The 21,968-nt window shown below is 36.0% G+C and overlaps 1 non-coding gene across 1 annotated transcript; it reads right to left on the bottom strand.

Moving 5' to 3' along the window:
• Positions 1-15,153: 15,153 nt before the first annotated feature.
• LOC131171606 (small nucleolar RNA R71) lies at positions 15,154-15,260 on the bottom strand. Its single transcript, XR_009142266.1, has one exon. It is a non-coding gene; the product is annotated as a small nucleolar RNA R71 (small nucleolar RNA).
• Positions 15,261-21,968: the final 6,708 nt, after the last annotated feature.

Here is a 21,968-nt window from a genome sequence, read left to right as displayed (position 1 = left end):
AAACTTTCATTTTCTCATGTATAAATTGAAACTTATGTAATATAATTTGGTATGAATGTCAATATTTGTAAATTTATGTTTATAAATGAAATGTACATGATTATGATGTTAAATGAATGAATGACAAATGGAAGAATTTTTGAGAATTGATGAGAAAATTGGGAGTTGTGGAATTGAATGACTATTGAAAGTGTTTTTTTTTTTACAGGTTCCGAAGAACTGTTTTATCCATTTTTAGCCGGTACTCTACCGGATTTTCTATAAAATTTTTGGAACCTCAAATGAATTTATAATTTCAATAAATGACTTAAATATGTCAAATTTTACAAATTGCATTTTATCACCATAAAGAAATAAATTAAGGAAGGATGAAAATAATTGAGATAAAATATGATATTCCGATACACTGTGTGGCATATCTTACTCGGCTACACTGTAGATGGGTAAGGGGTGTCACATATGAAATGCTTATCTCCTTATTGGCCATAGGTCCATAACCATAATCTTACCATCTCCATTTATGACCCAAGCCTATGTGCTATTTTGCACTATCTTATTTACTTTTTGTTTAACTTATTTCTTGATAGAATAGTTTGGGGTATTGTTACGCGTTTTAAGTAAGATGTTTGCCCTGGTGGCAATCCTCAACTAATGTCTCTACCTTTGTTATAATTTAATTCGATATTGTCCCCATGCTACTTATTTTATCTTAAATTAGGGATAACAGAGATTGATCCTTATCCCACAATTTTGAGCTCCATGACTGGCTCTTAACACTGTCCTACGTTAATTTACTCCAAAGTTTGCACTTTTATACCATAATAAATATTTTTCTTGACGTCATTCCTTTTTACCATGTAACACCCCTCACCCGACTATAGTGTAGCCAAGCAAAGCATGCTACATTCGGTGCCGGAGCACCCTAACTTATCTTACTTTATTTCTTTAAAAATTTTATTCTCATTATATTTAATATCGATTATTTTTCGACGGAGAAACTAATGGAGTTTCCCCTATTTTATTTTCGTTTGACGTGTTTTACTATTCACCTGTTTGAAAATTCATCAATATTTTCTAAGTATAATCTCATCCATACTCATATCATCATTTGAAAAATCATTATGTAATTCAAATCTATACTCATTTGTACAAATTCATTCATGCTTCATTCTTATAGCAAAATTCTCTAATTTGCATTAATTTACATTATTTGCAATAATTACATAAATCCTTAATTTACATGATATACAAATTAATTACATTTTGCTAATTTACATTACAATATAAGAAATAAATAACATACACAAAAGTGCTTAATGTGAGCCCTATCTACATGCATTGCTGAGGAGGTGACAACCTTTAATACTTTAGAAACTTCTGCAGATCAGGACTCCAAAATCTCTGTTTAATATTTTTATCTGAGCTTTACCTTCAGTACCTGTGCGAGGAAACAATTCCATCGCGCTAAGCATTGCTGCTTAGTGGTGCAATAATATAACAAGAAAATAATATACAAATAAAGATAGAAATAAAACATAATTCAAATAATTAAGATTTATTTATACTTCACATGCAGTTTCTAAAATTTAATATGTTTTATCCTAATTTAGTCTTCTTTGGAAGTGTTTATTTCGCCAATGTGCAGTAATAATGTACATAGAAAAATGATCTAAAAATAATAAATTTATGCTTCTATTATTATCTAAGTCACATTTGCAATATTTATGTATATTATAATTTTCTTTGCTAATCTTTTAGCATTTTCTCAATACTTTCTAGGTTGTCTCAGATTATTTCATAATAAGTAAATTTTAATATCGATCCAGTTCATTTCGATTCTTTTTAATAAATAACTATTCTAATTTATTTTAGGTCATCTTACTCATTTATTTAATTTCTAATATTTTTAATTACTAATATTCTTAACTTATTTCAATAAATTTCACTGCCCAAGTAACTTATGACAGGCTGACTAAACTGGATAACGGGTCGTTGGCACTGGACACCGCGGTGCCTCGGGCCGTCATACCATGGGACGCAAAATGTTAACCACGTATGCAGTTAGTATGGCTAAAAAGCCATGATAACACGTAATCGGGCATTAAGCCATGAGTGCGGGCATAAAGCCATGAATACGGGCATAAAGCCATGAATATAGGCATAAAACCTTTCGCAGTACTGCTAAAACAATACCCTATTGGCATGCCAATCCATCCAATCTGACACACATATCTAGGCAATACAAGGGCACATAATATCATTAAATATTAATATATTGTGTTTTATGACTTCATTATTTCATAATAAATTTCAATTATAATTTATACATTCATTTGATCATTTATATGATCACAATTCACATCAATTATCCTTTTGTACCATTGTACTCAAAGTACTTTTCCTTTCTACAATAATGAGAACTAATGTCTCATTCATACATTAATATTATTCATTTATTTATTTATTATGTCATTCATATTGATCACAATTCAAAACAATAATTTACATGTACCATTGTATTCAAAACGTTTTTCCTTTCTCATTTATACATTAAAAAATCTACTTATGTAATTACAAATTTTATATTTCAAGTTGAATTACTAACATTTTATGAATTCTATTTGTGATGGGCATATAAGCCCTAACTATCTATTCACATCAATTAGGTGACTTGCTTTTCATGTTTCAAGCAATCCATGAACATTTCATGGATTTCAAATTTATGGCCTTAATTTCCCTTTAACAATTTTGACTAGGATGCATGGTCCACATTTGTCATACAATTCTAAGCATTAAGCTTAGAATTGGTTCTAGGTTTTCATCTTAGTTTGCTAATCATTTTGATTACTATTCACCTTACTAGTCAACCAAAATGTTGAATTTTTCATATTTAATGGATATGTTAATTCTAATTGCACCAAGATCCCACATTTTGAGTTTTACATTTGTTAGTATTAATTGCCAATTGCAATTTAAAGTCCCCTAGATGCATTTCTAAATTTTCAGTTTTGATTACCTAAGTTTATTGTTCCATTGGACAATTTTACAGTGGAAACTGGGCTAACTTTTCTTCATCAAAGTTGTTCCTTATTGTGTCTTCTTTAATTCCCTTTTTGAATCACTCCATTTAGAGTTTTGTAGCTCAAGTTATGTTCATTTTACCATAATTGGCCGGAGTGACCTGTACCCAGAATTTGTGGGTAATTTGGTTCTGCCAGATTTGGTGTCCTAACTTGGACTAGCAATTTGAATTGGTTAGGTTTAGTATTTTAGTTTGTGTTCTTCATAAAAGTTATAGTTCTATGTCTCATATTTCTACTGGTAAAATTTCAAATCAATTAAACTTTGCTACACTGAGTTATGACCATTTGAACAAATACTGTTTATTTGGTCATTTTCTAGGGACAGCATGTTGATCACCCAGATTAGGGTAATTTTTAGGTCAACTTGATTTGATTTTCTGGGCAGGGTTTCTTCACAAAAGTTGTGTCATTATGTGTCTAGTTTTATGTCCAATTGGCCTTGCATCAATTGAACCTACATAACTCAAGTTATATCTGCCCAAACATGGCGCACTCACATCCAGACTTGCAGGGCAATAAAGGCAGCACACCCAACCTCCATTCCCTTGGCACCATTCACTCAATTTTCTCATGTCACTCATTTCTGGACCTGAAATGGGCCTCCACCTTATTAATTTCTACATGTAACTTCATTAAATCAAAGCATGCTTAATCATTTTTCCTCTAAAATTTCCAGCTCATGCAATATACATGTTACTAAAATGAATAGTGCACTCAGTGTACAATCAGCATGCAGAAACAGGGTGCAAAAATAATCACCATAATTTATAGAAACAAGTTTTCAAGACCATATTTTCCAGAACTCAACCTTCATATGTCTATCTCAATTTCCAATTGGAATCACATCAAAATCAGATCGGAAATTGCAGAACTCATTAAAAAGGTACAAGCTGTCCAGAATCCAGTACATGCAGGATAGTAGTAAGGAAATGCAAAAATATTACCCAGCAGCTACCACAATTAGCTCTTGGCCATAACTACAAGGTTTTAGAGCATTCAATAAGCGTTTCAAGGACTCAAGAATCACATCATTTCTAGTTTTGTGGCTCTAGTTATGATTTATTGAAGGTGGCTGTCCTGTTGCAAGAAATCAGCAGAATAGAGTCCACATTTGAGCAATAAAATGTTTTGTCCTCAAACCCTAACCTAACATTAGAATCAGGTCTAACATAAAACTACAAAGTTTTAGAACATTCCTTAAGATTTCTTTTGACATAAAAATCACCTTGATCTAAGATCCCTAACTCCAGTTATGAATTTTTAAAATTTACTGTTCACACATATACTGTGCAGATTCCAGATTTTCACTCATCTACAAGTTCCTATGGCACCTAGTTGTAGGATTTACTAATTTCTTCCATAAAACACAGAAATAAACATAAGTTAAAGCACTAACCTTGGTTGAAGAGTTTCTCCCACTTGCAAAACTTCTTTCTTTCTTCTTCTAATTACTGCCTAGAGATGGTTTAAAGTATGAGGATGAGTTTTTGTGAAGCAAGCTTAGGATTTTATGGTGATTTATAAAGAAATTCCTAGTGAGAAGTTTGATAAAAAATGGTTAGAGGAGAGAAGATGGGAGATGGTTGGTTGAAGAAGATGAGTAGCAGAATTCATTTTTCTTTTTTAACTAATTTTATCTCTTTTTTTAATTGGGTTATAAAGTGTGTGTTACAATTTGATTGGTGGAGGACTTTTAATGAGACAATAATGATGTCATAATTTGTATTTTATTTTATTTTCTTTTCTACTCATTTTTAATTAAATTTTTAATAATATTTATTCACATTTTATGTCATAATAATTATTTACTTAACTAGACAAGTCGTCCAAAAATCATCTCCAAAGACGAAATGACCAAAATGCCCTTCATTTGGCTTATTGAGCCAAAATCGTTTGTACCGATCGAAAAATTTTTCTAAGTCTTTTCTTGGCATTCTAATTCCATAGAAACCTCAATAACTCTTCTCTGGACTCCCAAAAATTATTTTATGAATTTTCTCCTGGGTCTAGGGCTCCTAGCTGCGAGTACCGCAACTTCCCATTGGGTTACCCATCGCTAGGACACCAGCTCATTTAACTTGGTTGTATTTTATTTCTAAAATTCTTTTCTAAATTTTTATTATTATTATTTGAGTTATTTATGACTCCTCACTCTAGTCTAAATATTTTTTTAGGCGTTCTAACTGTCCAGACCGACACCGTCATCGGAACAGTAGAATATGCAGAATTGCTACAGTGAGGGTGTTATATACCATCCTCATGCTCACTTTTCTATTCCACAACTTAACTTTAATTATTTCATTTCTTAGTCTTATCTTTTTCTCAGTCTTATCTTCCTTCTAGACTCAATTCCTTGACTCGACTATAGAGTCAAAATTTAACACCACTTATTATTCTTAATAAATCCGCTATACTTTAATATTACTTTGATTTGGTCCTCTGACCATTCTAGTCAACATTTTTACTAATATTTGTAATATTTCTTTTGTTATATTTAAACCAACTATTCAATTTTTCACTCCCATAACTCTTTTATCCATCGATTTTCTATAGCTTATTATTTACTGATTTGCAATCATTACTTCCTCTTGTACTAAACTATAACTAATCCTTTAATACCTTAAGAAGGGAGTCTACAGAACTGTTATTTTTCTCTTGTCAGGTACCAATCATAATCTAGTCATTATAGTTCGCACAATAGAATTGTGCTCTTTCTAAGAAATACCTGGCCAATTATTCCTTATCCCATCCTTGTCTTAATTAGAACATTATTTTACAAGTTATGATTATCATTCGTAGCATCCTGTCTCATTCAGAGGAACAAAATCATATTTTGTGTCTTTTTATTACACAAGTAATAGACTTTAGGCAAAAGATTCTTTACAATACCAAAATAACTACAACCCATACCAGAGACTGGATGACTTCACTGTATAAGTGTTATCGTTACTTTATGACTGTATTGAAATCTTTAGTCTTATAGCAATTCCTAACATATCGTGGCTCATTTTAGATAACTGAGTCAGTGACTCTAGCTATCTTATAACTATAACCTTTTGATATTCTAATTTTAGAGTTTTAAATCCCTAAGTAGGATTTCCAAACTCATTTCCAATAATAACATTCTGTCCTGGTAGAACTCTACCAAAACATATGCCGTTTGCAACCATCCTTATCTTAGTGCACTATCGGGTAGTATGTAGCTCTACACAATCATCTCAAGTCAGTACTGTAATCTACAGCTTATAGTACAAACATCAAGAACATTGCATAGTTACTACGATACATTCCAATAGATCAAACTTTCCTACATTTTATTCTTTTCGAATTCACTAATATCCAAAACTTATTCTAATTACCATATCCATTGAAAAATACTAGCAGTAACATCTTTGCCCTCATTTAGAGCAATTATATTACTGTCACTTACTTTTAGGTCCTCTTGCTTTACATTAAATAGGCTAACTACTTAGCTTTATAAATTATTATATGCTAGTAAATAGTTTTTACTGACAACTCTTCCAAAACGAATTTTAATCACACTTATTATCATAGTTTTTATCCTAAAAGACTAGTCACTAATATATCAAAATTTATTCCCATACAAAGAAATGACAACAAAACATATAATTCTAACACGAACATACAAGTAAGTAGTGCTGGGATCAAATAATAACCAATTGTTTCTTCCAAAAATTTAAGAACTCACCAGCAGCTACATCTGAAGTTTCTGCTCTTTTCCCTTGGCACATAGTGTGTAACGATTGGGCTCCAACCACTAGAGGAATTGTCCGTTTTGGCCATAAGCCTCATGGTTTTGTCCTATAGGTGGAATGGAGAACTTCCCAGGAGGTCACCCATCCTAAGATTTCTTTCAAGCGAGCACGCTTAACCCTGGAGTTTTTCCAACTCTCCAGGCCGTTCCACTAAAAGGCGCCTCTAGTGATTAGTTCCCCCATTTTATATATCATTACTTTTTGAGCCCAAGACCATCTCCGTGCTTTGCCGATGTGGGATTTGCCTAAGGGACCTTTCTCCCTCCCTTTCAGGACTCAGCGTCCTCGCTGAGGTTTGCCCCAACATCGCCCAAGAGGACACGTGAGCGGCTTTAATACCAATTGTAATGATGTCCCTTAGGCAAATCCCACATCGACAAAGCACGAAGATGGTCTTAGATTCAAAAAGTAATGATATATAAAATGGGGGAACTAATCACTAGAGGCACCTTTTTGGTAGAATGGCCTGGAGAGTTGGAAGAACTCCAGGGTTAAGCGTGCTCGCTTGAGAGAAATCCTAAGATGGGTGACCTCCTGGGAAGTTCTCCATTCCACCTATGGGATAAAATCGTGAGGCTTATGGCCAAAGCGGACAATTCCTCTAGTGGTTGGAGCCCGATCGTTACATAGTGGACGCTCTAGATGATGTGCTATTAGGTTCGGGTTGATTTACTGTGCTTGGATTGTGAGGAGTATCAATTCTATTTCTAGCTTGGCCCTGACCAACTGTTTGTAAACTTCGGAGAGCAGATCAAGGTGCTCTAGTACAATCTCTAGCAAAGTGTCCAAGCTTTCCACAATTATAGTAGGCTCCAGTGGCTTTACGACAAATGCCCCCATGCAATTTGCCACAAAAGTTATAGATGCGAGGAGGATATGAACTTCTAGTTGTTCGATGACTGGACCTTGGTGGCCTCTGCTCTAATGTTCACCTCTGTCATATCTCTGAGTTTGGGGTTCCTCAAATTCTTTTCTTTTCCCCAATTGACTATTCAAGCTCTGACCACTAGGTTTCTCACTCTTCTCTATTTCATGCTGCCCTTGTGGTGGTTGGGTCTGTACTTGGGCTTGGGCTAATAGACTATCAGCCATTTGTTGAAAGAAGGTGGCCATTTGCTGGGCCATTTGTGCGGTAATTTGTACCGGTGGAATTGGTACAGTCGAGCTTTCGACACTTTGAGGCGTTGAGGCCTCCCCTTGTGCCTCAACTGTAACTGGTTATTCTACAGTTTTATCACCCTCTTCCATTTCGATTTCCTGGAACAACCTACACAAGGAGATTTCTCTCCGTTAGTTCATATTTATGATGTAAATGTACTATATGTATCAAACATTTGAGCAGTTATATTTACCAATAAAATTTTTCAAAATCACAGTTCAAAATTTATGTTAAAACCTTTGCTCTAATACCACTAAACATGTCACACCCTACCCCTCAGTAAGATGTAACATGATCCCATAGTACCTCTAATGAATTACCGTACTTCACCTACCGGTAACCCATTAAATATACTACAAGGGATTTTAAAACAATTTTTGTTCATTTTTAAGCTGGTGGGTAAATTTTTCACTATTATTAAAAACCTTTAATTGGCACTAAATCACAAATCAAATTTTCTGGTAATTAAAATTTTTGCAATTTTTATAGAAATTCCGGCAGAGTGTTGGGTATATTTTGAGAAAACAGTTCTTCAAATCCTGCAAAGAAACACACTTCCAATATTTTTGCTCAATCATAACTCCATTTCAAATCATTTCTCAACACAATTCAATCTCAATTCTTTTTCAACCCAAACTCATCATAAAGGAAACCATACATAAATTCAAACTCAAGAAGAAATTAAATAGTACATTCATTAAAGTACTAAAATTAATATTACAAATAATTTTCATTTCAATTACACACTAAAATAACATTACAAAAGTTTTTGTACAACTGCTCAAATAATTTACATACATATAATTACATGCATACATCAAAATCTATATATAAGGGTACACCTATGATATATCCGGAGCTAGTCCCAAGATGTCTTCAGGGAAGCTTACTCAACTGCTCTATGCTCTTTTCACCTGTGACAGCATGCAAAGCTATCGCTGAGTGGTGAACTCAGTGGTGCACAACTATAATTTAAAATGTAATACAATAAACATTAACAAAATTATAACAATTAATTTAGAAGTCTCAAAATTCAACAAAATTTCAAAAGTCAAAATCTTCATTATCAATAATATAAATCATTTATTAAAGTGGCCTTGATCAAGAATTTCAATTTATCAAATCACAACTGAACATTTAAAGTAATTCCAGCAATTTATGGAAATAAATATTAATTTCAATAAAATCAAATATACATAAATCCTAATTGAAATCACAATTCTTTACTATTCAAAACCATTCTTTATCTCACTAACTCTGCAAGACTAATTCGAAAGGGCCATCTCCAGGGCGATTCTAACTTCCTATGGTCAGGGAGGTCGAATTGGGATTCTAACTCCCTATGGTCGAGGAGGTCGAATCATCGTGCACAGCATACACCACAATAATGAAACTTCTGAAAGGGCCAATGAAAACTTAGATCTAACCTCTAATAAGAGGAAAATCTAAACTTGTGTATGTACTATGGTAATCAAAACAAAGCTAACTCCATTGTCTCCTTAACAAATATGAGAGACGGGTAATAACCTAGTCAAGCATCTATAGTGAGATATAAAATCATATCATGAATCTCTTTATCCTTTTTGAAAGCATAAATCACAACACAATTTAATTCAAAGTCAATTTCAATATCGAGTACTTTTTATGCTCATCAAAATTCAAAACATAAATTTATATTTTTCCATGCAAATTGCCCATCACACTTCAAAACATATTTCTATCACAATTTTTCAAAACATAATTTATTCAATCCACAACAATGCTCAATACTTGTTGAAATACCATTTCTTAAAACTAAACTCATGTATACTATACCAATTTCAATAATCATTGGAATACATTCAATACTTGATAAACATAATACATAGGGGAAATAAAGTCATTTAATTATATAGAATATTCAAAACAAAATCAATTAAAAACTAGTTGTGCACAAGCCTCTTTGTTGACTAATTTACTCCACCTTTCGTTCCTCCTTTGAAGATCCCTTTTTAACTGAAACACATAAATTTAAAGTGCTTCAGTATCCATTTCTAATACTTAAATTCCAACAATTTCTTTGCAGACTAATCCTACCCATTACGGTTCTTAAATTCGGGTCCTTTATATTTTTGTGTACAGTGGCACTATTCATGGTACTATTCAAGTTAAAATATTGACTTTTTCCTACTAAATAGGTTTATTAATTCTAATTGCACCCATATACCACATTTTGGGTGTCAATTTTATTGGCATTGATTGCCATTTCAATTTCTAATTTTCCTAAGTGCAAATCCAAAAATTTAGTTTTGGTCCCTTGCATTCTACTTCTCCATTGGTCTAGTTACTAGGGAAATTTGGCTAAGTGTCCTTCATCAAAGTTGTTTCTTATTGTCTTAGCTTTAATTCCCTTTTTGAATCACTCCATTTAGAGTTTTGTAGCTCAAGTTATATTGATTTTAAGTTAGCTGCCCAGATTAGTCCTAACCCAGAATTCTAGGTAACTTTTAGGTATGGCAGTTTTTGTAGTACCAAATTTGGGTGGAAAATTCACTTGGTTCTTGGCAGAATTTGGGTTTGTGTTCTAAATAAAAGTTGTAGTGTTATGTCATATCTTTCCAATGCTACAAAAATCAGGTCATTTGGACCTTCCTAGACCAAGTTATGGCCAAATGAACAAACACTATTCATTTGGCTATTTTGGTATAGTGGCAGTGCACCAATTCCGGGTTTGACCTAATTGTTCACTAACTTAGAGTCACTTTCTGGGCATGGTTTCTACATGAAAAATGTGTCATTATGTGTCTAGTTTCATTCTCAATTAGCCTCACACCAATTAGGGTGGCAGAATTTCAGTTTTGGTCCCTAAAAGGGACCTAGGTCAAACTGTCCAAAATTGACCCTTCACCAATCAGAATTTGAATTTACTTCTATCCATTCAAACACATCTCAATTGGTTCCAATTGACCATTTCTAACCTCAATTTGGTCAATTTGGTTCAATTTCAAAAATCTCTAATTTTTCCCCCTATGTTCCCTAATTCAAGAACCCTAATTTTCTAATTCTCTAATTTCAAAGATTCAAAGTGTATAATTCATCTTCACACCTTCATTCAAGCATGCTCACTTATTAACTTCAATCAATTAACATCAATTCTATACTCAATCTTAATTCTACTCGAATTCATGGAGTCCCTCTACATGAAAATTTTTCATGTTTTTATGCAATTAAAATCTTGTTTAACCACAATTCCATACTAAAAATTCAATTCAAATTCAAATTAAAAAAGGGAACTTACCTTAATTGAAGCTTTTTCAATCTCCTTAAAATCTTCAAATTCCTTTAATTTCTTTCTCCAAATCTTCTTCTTGAGGGTCAATTTAATGGTTTCTATAATTATTCTCTAGGATTGGGGGTGAAATCTAAAGTTTAAGAAGCTTAAATCTAAGCTTTAATGGTGGAACAAAATAAGAAGAGAGGGAGAGGAGAGAGCTACGAAAATTAGAAGAAGAAGAAGTAAAAAAAAATCTTTTAAAATTTTTGTTTTTATGTCACATAATTGACTTGGTCAAAGATTAAATTAAATAGAATTTATTTTTAATGTCATGCATGATGTCATTTGGGTGATGTCATAATCCTACTTTCTTTTATTTTCTTTTCCTTTTGTTTTTCCCATACTTCTTTAATTTAATTTCATATTTCAAAATTTTTATTTCTCAGATTTCATTGGATAGTTAGGTTGTGAGTCACCTTTAGGGGTGAATTAACCAATTTGCCCCTCGCAGGTCTGATCCGGTTTGTAAATAATCCGATATTTCTTCCGAAGCCCTGACCTAATTATTTAACCTACTTATCAACTCTTTTCTGTGATTTTCTCTTTTTCACTAGATTTGCAATACTTCTTAGGACTGCGGTGTCATAATTTTTTGTTCAAAAGTAGGATTAAAATTGACCTCGCAGTCACTGCCCGATAAGGTCACCAATCGCTGTGACCCTCGGCTCATTTAACTTTTTATGCATTGTTTTTCTTATTCATATTTTTCCTTCTTATAATTGTTATTTATTTTTATCTATGACTTTTCTGGATGTCACAGATATAGCTCCAGACGTCTTGACTGTCAGAGCAGAGATCAGGCACCGGAACAGTAGACTGTACTGGAGTGTCCAATGTGAGGGCATTACATTAGACCAGGCGTAAGGATTGCCTAACACCTTCCCCTTATATACCCACTATCCCGAACCTAGACATTGAGCTATAATAATAATGGTTGCGGAAACTCTGCAAGGAGTGAGTTGCCATCATAACCCTCGGAAGAAACACTGAACATGTCTCGGTTATTACCCTAGTGGTGACTCTTGTCTATCTATGCCTTCGTGGCATAAATCTTTAGTACTGTGGTAGTGTTATGGGAAGACGATACTTGCCAATGGTTCGATTCTATTAGGATTGTATGAAATGCATGTCTAGAAAATGTTGTCTAAAGAGGTGGTACTTAAATGAGATCATTGTGACTCCACCGTCTTTCCTGGGCATTATCTGGTACATTTTATATAATTCTAGTGGATGATATTTCACCTCACACCTTACTATGACCCCCCCTTACACTAGGCCAACATTAATGAAAACACGACAAGTTGTACAATAATTATTGTACAAATTTTTATAAGTTCATAAATGTAGATCTGGCTTGACAGATTGTTTTCACTTTGAAAATATATTTTGAGTTGTCCTTAGAAGCACGAATTCTGTAATCATCATTTTAGCATCTTCACAATGGATGATCATCTTTAATAAAGTCTATTTGTTGTATTTTAAAAAGGATGCAAGAGTTTAAATCACTTGACTATTGTGAAAATGATACACTTGAATTGTATAGATGTTTTTAAGCACATTTGTATACTATCTCATAGCATTTAGGCAAGTATTTTCATGCATAGTAGTTGATTTCATTAGTTTTTATAATTTCTGTCGTCATCCCCTTAATTCCATGTTTTTTGCGTCGTTACAGGTGTTTGGGTAAAATCCCACAGTATAGGAGTGCAAAAGGAAGCTTGGAGAAGTCAAGAGACTAAGTATTGCTGCTGATACAAAGTACACGGGTCGTGTAAGTCAAGCCCCAGACCCATGTAACTCTCTACCAGAAGAAAGCCAGATAGCCAATGGAGAAACAAAAGTACACGGGTCGTGTAATTAGACCCGTGTAATATACAAGGGCCCGTGTAAGTCTCTGCCGGGCACAAGCTTGAAGAACCTTATGGGAACAATAGTACACGGCTCGTGTAGTCAGGCCTGTGTGGTTAGCGCAAACCCGTGTAATCTCTGTGCCAATGCAAGACTCTATAGTTCCACTCCAGCAAGTTACACAACCCTACATATTGGGACCCGTGTAGTGACACACGGGCCGTGTACTATGCAGCAGCCAGTTTTATAACTCAAATTCCCCTCTTATTTTTGGATTCAAACGAGACTCCTAAAGCCTTTTGGACTCAAAATGACCTAACCCTAGAGCAACCACTATAAATAGAAGAGAAAACATCAGAAAAATGGACAGACTTACTAACGGACGGACAGACTGAAAGGCTGGGCAACTCTCTCTTTTATCTTTTGACAGCAGCCGTCTCGAGGAGAGAAACATCAGTACCAAAAGGAGTTTTCTAGCTGAAGCTCCACAAGATCAAAGCTGCAAACTCTCTTCGGTTCCTTCATTTCATCTCCCTAGACAGATTTTTATTGCTTTATTTCTTTTACATAATTTTCTTTTTACTGTTTTCACTTTTATCATGATGTTTGCTGAACTCACCATGAGTGAGTAGTTTTTATATTCTGGAATTGGGAGAGTAATGCTTATAATCATTGTTATGGATAAACATTAAATTTTATTCATTGGATTTAAGATTTGTTCCTTGATTTAATTTCTTGTGATCATAATGCATGCTATGTGCTGGTATCCACTTAACCATGATTGTAGATGTTAATTGAAGGACTGAAAGGTGAAGACTAATATTAGAAAATCAAGATCTTGAACCTAGGAATTCTGACCTAAACATAGGCTGATACCTTTGTGGAACTTAAAAATTGGTCAAAAATCTTAAAGGATTTTAATTAATTTGATCACCACGAAAGTAGGGTTTGAGTTAATTAGAATACACCCTAAGTGCCTTGAGAAAGGACTTAGGATACCTTAGGACTGATTTCCATCAAGGTAAACGATTCTCAAAACTAGTAAATAAATAAGATAACATCCATAGCAAGATTCAGGTGTGAAATCTTAATTCCAGAATTGTTCCAAAATAGATTAGTTCATTTTAAGTTTACCATTCTATTGTTTAAGGTTAACAAACTACATTCCCTAAGTATTCGATAGCTTAGACAGTCAAAATTACTATGTAGATTGGTACTTGCTAAACTAATTCCTCGTGGGAACGATACTCTACTCATCACTTTATTACTTGTTAGCAATCCGTGCACTTGCAGGGTTGTAAAACCAGTGAAACAAGTTTTTGGCGCCGTTACCGGGGAATTTTTGGTTTTAGTAATATCAAGCGATAGGCAATTTAGCTGATTTAAGCAATTATATTTATTATCTAATTTTATTTTACTAGTTGTATTTCTCTTCTTTTCTCTCAAGTGCCCAATCTGAAATATGATCAGAACAAGGCCAGAAGAAGAAATTTTGGACTGTGATCCGGAGATAGACAGAACTCTGAAAGCCATCAGGAGGGAAAGGAAACATCAAGAGCATGATCAAGAAGATCCTGAAATTCCAACCATTGCCGATAATAATGACAGACCAAGACTCTTGAGAGATTACGGAGCTCCATCTATCAAAGGATTTCAGCCCAGTGTCACTAGACCCATAGTGGAAGCCAACAACTTTGAATTAAAACCAGCATCGCTCTAAATGATTCAACAAACTCAGTTTGCAGGTTCACCAACAGAAGACCCACACTATCACCTCCAGTGCTTTCTTGCCCTATGTGACACATTCAAGATGAATGGAGTGTCTGATCAAGCAATAAACTCAAAGCATTCCCATTCTCCCTTCGGGACAAAGCAAGAAAGTGGTTACTTTCTCAACCGGCTGAAACGTTCACCACTTGGGAAAACCTTTCTCAAGCTTTTCTAGCAAGGTATTTTCCACCTGCAAAGACTACAAAACTGAGGCTTGAGCTCAACACCTTCAGACAAAAGGAAGGAGAATCACTCTATGACACATGGGAAAGTTATAAAGACCTGCAGAGGGAATGTCCACACCATGGCATACAAGATTGGCTATTAGTGCAAAATTTCTCTAATGGATTACTACCCTCTACAAGGAGCACAGTTGATTCAGCTGTAGAGGGTGATCTAATGGAGAAAACAGTGACACAAGCACTTAAACTTCTAGAAAGGGTTGAAAACCATAATTATGAGTGGTCAAATGAAAGAGGAAATGCAAGGAGAACTGCAGGGGTCCTAGAAGTAGATGCCCTAAGTATGATAAATGCTCAATTTGATCAGCTCACAAAGAAACTCGAAAGGATACAAGCCAACGCAGTTGGTACAATCAGTCAACATGAGGACAGCTATGGAGGAGGATACATGAGTTTAGAATACAACAATTTCAATGAACCCTCCACAGAACAGATGAACTATGTGAATAATGGAGGAAACTTCAACCAGAGGTAGCCCAATAATCCATATTCAAATACTTACAACCCTGGATGGAGGAACCACTCAAATTTCTCATGGTTCAATAAGCAAAACCAGCCAATAAACAAGCAATAAGGGTACAAACCACCAACACTCCCTGGATTTCAGAACAGAGGTCAAAACTTTGCACAGCTATCACTATCTCTCTAACCTCAATAACCTGAACTGAAAATGACCATGGAAACCATGATGGAAGGATTCCTAGCAGTTCAACAACAATAAAATCAATTGATTAAATAGCTGACTTCCAGAGTGGACCAACTTGCTACTCATAACAAGATGCTAGAGAATCAAATAACTCAGCAAGCAAGTTCTTCAAGTAAGGCTGCTGGCAAACTGCCTAGCCAACCAAAAATGAACCCAAGGGAGCATTGTAAGGCAGTTACACTGAGGAGTGGGAGAACTCTAGTACAACCAGAGGTAGAACCAATAGAGGAAACCATAGAAAAATCTGAAGGCCAAGCAGAGAAAAAGGAGGAAAAAGCTAAGAAAGATCAGGAAAAGGAAGTAAGGAAGACAAAGAAATTACCAGAGCCATACCAGCCTCCCCTACACTTCCCTTAGAGATTTCAAAAAGCCAAATTAGACAAGCAGTTTGGGAAGTTTTTAGAGGTTTTACAGAAACTTTACATCAACATCCCCTTCACTGAAGCACTTTCTCAGATGCCATCCTATGCTAAATTTCTTAAGGAAATTCTATCAAAGAAAAGAAAGCTAGAAGACTATGGAACAGTAGCTCTAACAGAGGAATGCAGTGCCATACTGCAAAACAAAATGCCTTCAAAGTTGAAGGATCCAGGAAGCTTCTCCATACCCTGCCTTATTGGTAACAAGAAAATAGACAAGGCCCTCAGCGATCTTAGGGCAAGCGTCAGTTTAATGCCTCTATCAATATGCAAAAAGCTAGAGATCGGAGAACTGAAGCCCACAACAATCTCATTGCAATTGGCTGATCGATCTGTTAAATATCCTGTGGGAATACTTGAGAATATTCCTATCAAAGTGGGCAAATTCTTCATTCCAGTGGACTTTATTGTCCTTGAAATGGAAGAAGATGTTCAAATTCTTATCATCTTGGGAAGACCATTCTTGGAAACTACCGGAGCCATCATAGACATAAAAAATGGGTCACTAACCCTCAAGGTAGGAGAAGAAGAAGTGGAGTTCAACTTGTTCGATACAATGAAACATAAATTTGAACCTGATGAGTGCTTCAAGGTTGACATAATTGACTAATAAGTTGAAAAAGAATTTCATAAGAGACATCCTAAAGATCCTCTTGAAGCATGTATTGTGCATAGCCACACAGTGGATGATAAAAATACAGAAATAGCAGCCTGTGCATAACAGTTTGTAGCTCATCCACCCTTACCCTTAGCTAAGGCTTTCAAGATGGAGAAGTTGAAGGAGGAACAAACCAAAGGTAAGCTCCAGGAAAACGCCAAACAGGTAGAGCTTAAACCTCTCCCCTCCTTGCTAAGGTATGCATTTAGGGACTCAAATTCTAAATATCCTGTTATAATCAATGCTAGCCTGTCTAAGTTAGAAGAGGAGAAATTGTTAAGAGAACTCAGAGTCTATAGCAAAGCCATAGGGTATAAAATAGAAGACCTAAAAGGAATCAACCCTTCGATTTGCATGCATAGGATACCCATGGAAGAAAACAATAAACCCACGATCGAACACCAAAGAAGACTTAACCCAAACATGAAAGAAGTAGTCAAGAAAGAAATTTTAAAACTATTAGATACAGGTATCATATACCCAATTTCTGATAGTAAATGGATTAGTCCAGTACATGTAGTTCCTAACGAAGGTGGGACAACTATTATCCAAAATGCAATCAATGAACTAATCCCTGCTAGAGTAGTCACTGGTTGGCGAATGTGCATAGATTATAGAAAATTGAACAGTGCTATCAGAAAAGACCATTTCCCTCTTCCCTTCATTGACCAAATGTTAGAAAGGTTAGCGAAACACTCTTATTTCTGTTATCTAGATGGGTATTCGGGATTATTTCAAATTCCTATTCACCCAGAAGATCAAGAAAAGACAACATTCACTTGTCTCTATGGAACATTTGCATATAGGAGAATGCCTTTTGGTCCTTGGAATGCCCCTGTTACCTTTCAAAGATGCATGATGGCTATCTTTTCTGATTATATTGAAGATATCATGGAAGTTTTTATGGATGATTTTTCTGTTTATGGAACTACTTTTAATGATTGCCTAGCTAATTTATCCAAGGTGTTGCAAAGATGTGAAAAATCAAACCTAGTCCTAAATTGGGAAAAATGCCACTTCATGATAAGGGAAGGCATAGTTCTGGGACATTTGATATCAGAAAGAGGAATTGAAGTTGATAAGGCAAAAACTGAGATTATTGAAAACATGCCACCCCCAACATTAGTCAAGGGAGTGCGAAGCTTTTTGGGACATGCAGGATTCTACAGAAGATTCATCAAGGACTTTTCTAAAATAGCTAAGTCACCTACCAACTTGTTAAGTAAAGATGTTCCCTTTGATTTTGATGAAAGTTGCCTTGTCTTCTTTAACAGGATCAAAGAGGCCCTGATATCAGCACCAATAATGCAGCCACAAAATTGGGAGCTACCATTCGAGGTGATGTGCGACGCGAGTGACTTTACAGTTGGAGCAGTGCTCGGGCAAAGAAAAGATAAAAAGCTCCATGCTATTTATTATGCTAGCAAGACACTCGATGATGCGCAAATCAATTATGCCACCACAGAGAAGGAATTCCTAGCAGTGGTGTTTGCAATGGACAAGTTCAGATCTTACCTCATTTGGTCAAAAGTCATTGTATTCACAGATCATGCTGCAATTCGGTGCCTTTTGAACAAGAAGGAAGCAAAACTAAGGCTGATTCGATGGATTCTACACCTGCAAGAATTTGACCCTGAAATCTAGGACAAAAAAGGATCCAAAAATGTAGTGGCTGATCATCTTTTCAGACTAAAATTAGAGTACACAGAGGACTTTGAAGATTCACTAATTGATGATTCATTTCCTAATGAGCAATTACTTGCATTCTCCAAGGCCCCATGGTACGCTAACTTTGTTAATTTTCTTGTATGCAGGGTACTGCCTCCAAACATGACTTATCAGTAAAGGAAGAAATTCCTACATGATGTGAGATATTACATATGGGAGGAACCTCTACTGTACAAGAGATGTAATGATCCGCTGATAAGAAAATGCATACCAGAGGAAGATATGGAAAGTATCATTCATCACTGCCATTCATCACCATATGTAGGACACTTTTGTAGCTCAAAAACCACAGCCAAGATTTTGCAAGCAGGGTTTTACTGGCCACATTTGTTTAAGGATGTAGGATCCTTTGTGCTAGGTTGTGATCAATGCCAAAGAACAGGTAACAGTTCAAGAAGGAATGAAATGCCACTGCATGGTATACTTGAGATAGAATTGTTTGATGTATGGGGAATAGACTTCATGGGCCCATTTCCCTCTTCTCGTGGAAACATGTATATTCTGGTTGGAGTTGATTATGTGTCAAAATGGGTAGAAGCAATTGCGACACTAACCGACGATGCTAGAGTGGTCACAAGGTTCCTTAAGAAGAACATCTTCATAAGATTTGGCACACCATGAGCAATAATCAGCGATGGAGGAAGTCACTTTTACAACCAACAATTCTAAACACTACTGAAAAAGTATGAAGTGACTCACAAGGTGGCCACACCTTATCATCCTCAAACCAGCGGTTAAGTAGAAATCTCAAATAGGGAACTGAAGCAGATTCTGGAGAAAACTATATACAGATCTAGGAAGGACTGGAGCATGAAGTTAGATGATGCACTATGGGCACACCGCACTGCATATAAAAACCCAATTAGCACAACACCCTTCCAACTGGTTTATAGAAAATCATGCCATCTCCCTGTTGAACTTGAGCATAAAGCTTACTGGGCAATTTAGATCCTAAACTTTGACCTCAAAGCTGCTGGTGAGAAAAGACTCCTACAACTAAATGAGTTGGAAGAAATCCAACAGGATGTATATGAAAATGCCAAAAATTTCAAGGATAAAACCAAAAGATGGCATGACAGGTGCATAGTAAGGAAAGAAATAAAAGAAGGAGATCTTGTCCTCTCATTCAACTCTAGATTGAAACTCTTTCCAGGGAAGCTTAAATCAAGATGGTTCGGACCTTTCAAGGTCACCCGAGTCTTCCCACATGGAGCAGTAGAAGTGTGGAGCAAAACCTCAGGTACATTTAAGGTCAATGGGCAGAGGCTGAAGCCTTACTTTCAGGGAGAACCCATAGAAATGGGAGTTAATTGCACCCTCGACCATCCTACCGACAGACCATAGACAAGCAAAGTCCAGCTAAAGACTATAAACAAGCGCTTTTTGGGAGGCAACCCAAAAATTTTTCTGAACTTTTTTTTTTCTTCTTTTTAATATTGATTTTTGTTTCATACTTATTAGCATTTCATTTTGTAGGATTTTTGGAAAGGGGAGTTGAGATCAAGAGAGGAAAGGATCACCAAGTCAAAACCATAAAAGGGAAAATTGGAGAAAACTAGGAAAGTAGCTCTATTGCTAAACTTTACATCCATTTCATGTGTTGTGATGATAAACATTTTTCATTTGATAAAAATTTGAAAAATCAGAAAATTACATGGGTCGTGTAACTTTCTGGAAGTCCGTAAATTTCTTGCATTTTTTAACTTTGAGAGAGACAGAAAATTGCATGGGTCCATAGCCCAATTTACACGGACCGTGTAATGTCTCTAGCGGAATAACTTAAAGCCAGGGAGTTACACGAGCCTCCTTGTATTTGACACGAGCCGTGTAACATATCCAGTAAAGAAACTCGAGAGATAGAAAGTTACATGGGTCGCAGAGCTCATTTACACGGGCCATGTACTATGATAGAATTTGAAATTTTCAGGCAGAAATTTACACGGCTTTACATGTTAGGACCCGTGTAGTGATACAGGACCCATGTATCATGTCACAGACGCGACTCCTGGGGCACAAAACATGCAAAACGAAGAGTCCTAACGGCTTTTTAAATGCACCCCTAGCATTAAAACTATTCATAAAGGCAAAACCCTTCATCTCCACCCCTCCTAGCCTATAAAAACCCCTCAAATCTCATCTCTCTTCACTAAACCCTACTCTTCTCCTTTCCAAAAACTCATCAATGGCTCCTGTAAAGAGATCTGAAAGAAGATTCGGCTCTTCCTCGAGGCAAAGAGGAGAATCCTTATCCTCTCCACCTCAGTCTCCACCCCAATGCCCAGGAACAAGGGTAGCCACTCCCCAACCATTTCAACCAGCCCATCCTCCACCGCAACCCTAACCACAAGCCGCTCCACAACTCGAAATCTCCATTCCTTGGGGATTCCATGATGATGCCCATAAGGAAATGTGTACTCGGCTCCACACCCGTAAAATAAGCTCCACCAAATACATGGATTTTTCACTATTGGAGCAAATCGGGCTGTAGAATGAAATTAATGGGCTACTAGATAGCATCGAGTGGACAATGTTCGCTCAACTCCAATTTCCAGCATACAAGGACACCACATTAGAATTTTTGGGTAGTTTCAAGGCCACCTTATGGCCTACCAACAAGGAGTATAGGGGTAGGATTGAATTTCGCCTCCTCGGTGTCGACCAGGTGATGAACATAGATGAGTTCAACGCCATCTTTGGCTTTGACAGTGCCGGCCACCAAGAGATCCCTAGAAACCGCAAGCTCTATAACAGCATCAACTTCTGGAGTTCCATTGCCCTGAACACGAAGCCGTATAACTCCAGTAAGTCCAAATCCATGGGCATCACAAGTCTAGCCCTGCTCTATATGCATCAGTTTGTCGCTCATACCATCATGGGCCGTAGTGACAGCCTTGGCATTGTAAACGCCAACGAGCTATTCTTCTTGTAGTGTATGGTCACCGGACAGTGCTGCAGCACCAGCTTCTTTTTGTGCAACCATCTCCGACTCCTCTGTCATCAGTCTACTAGGCACATCATGCTTGGTGGCCTTGTCACAACCATTGTCCTCCACTTCGGCTTTATTCTAGGACATCATAGGCTATGCTCTGTCACTGGAACGTCAAGAATAGATCAAGCTATCTGCATATCCATGGGGATATGTAAGAAGGTGGGCAACACATGCTACCTACTGTATGCCAAAGGAAATGCCATCCCTCGGAGAGATGAAACATGAGAAGGACCTGGCGAGACTTCACAGCCTCAAGAAGAAGGCCAAGAGCGGATGT

Source organism: Hevea brasiliensis, chromosome 12 (genome assembly GCF_030052815.1).
Source record: "Hevea brasiliensis isolate MT/VB/25A 57/8 chromosome 12, ASM3005281v1, whole genome shotgun sequence".
Lineage (NCBI taxonomy): Eukaryota > Viridiplantae > Streptophyta > Magnoliopsida > Malpighiales > Euphorbiaceae > Hevea > Hevea brasiliensis.
This window is presented reverse-complemented; position numbering and strand designations above follow the sequence as displayed.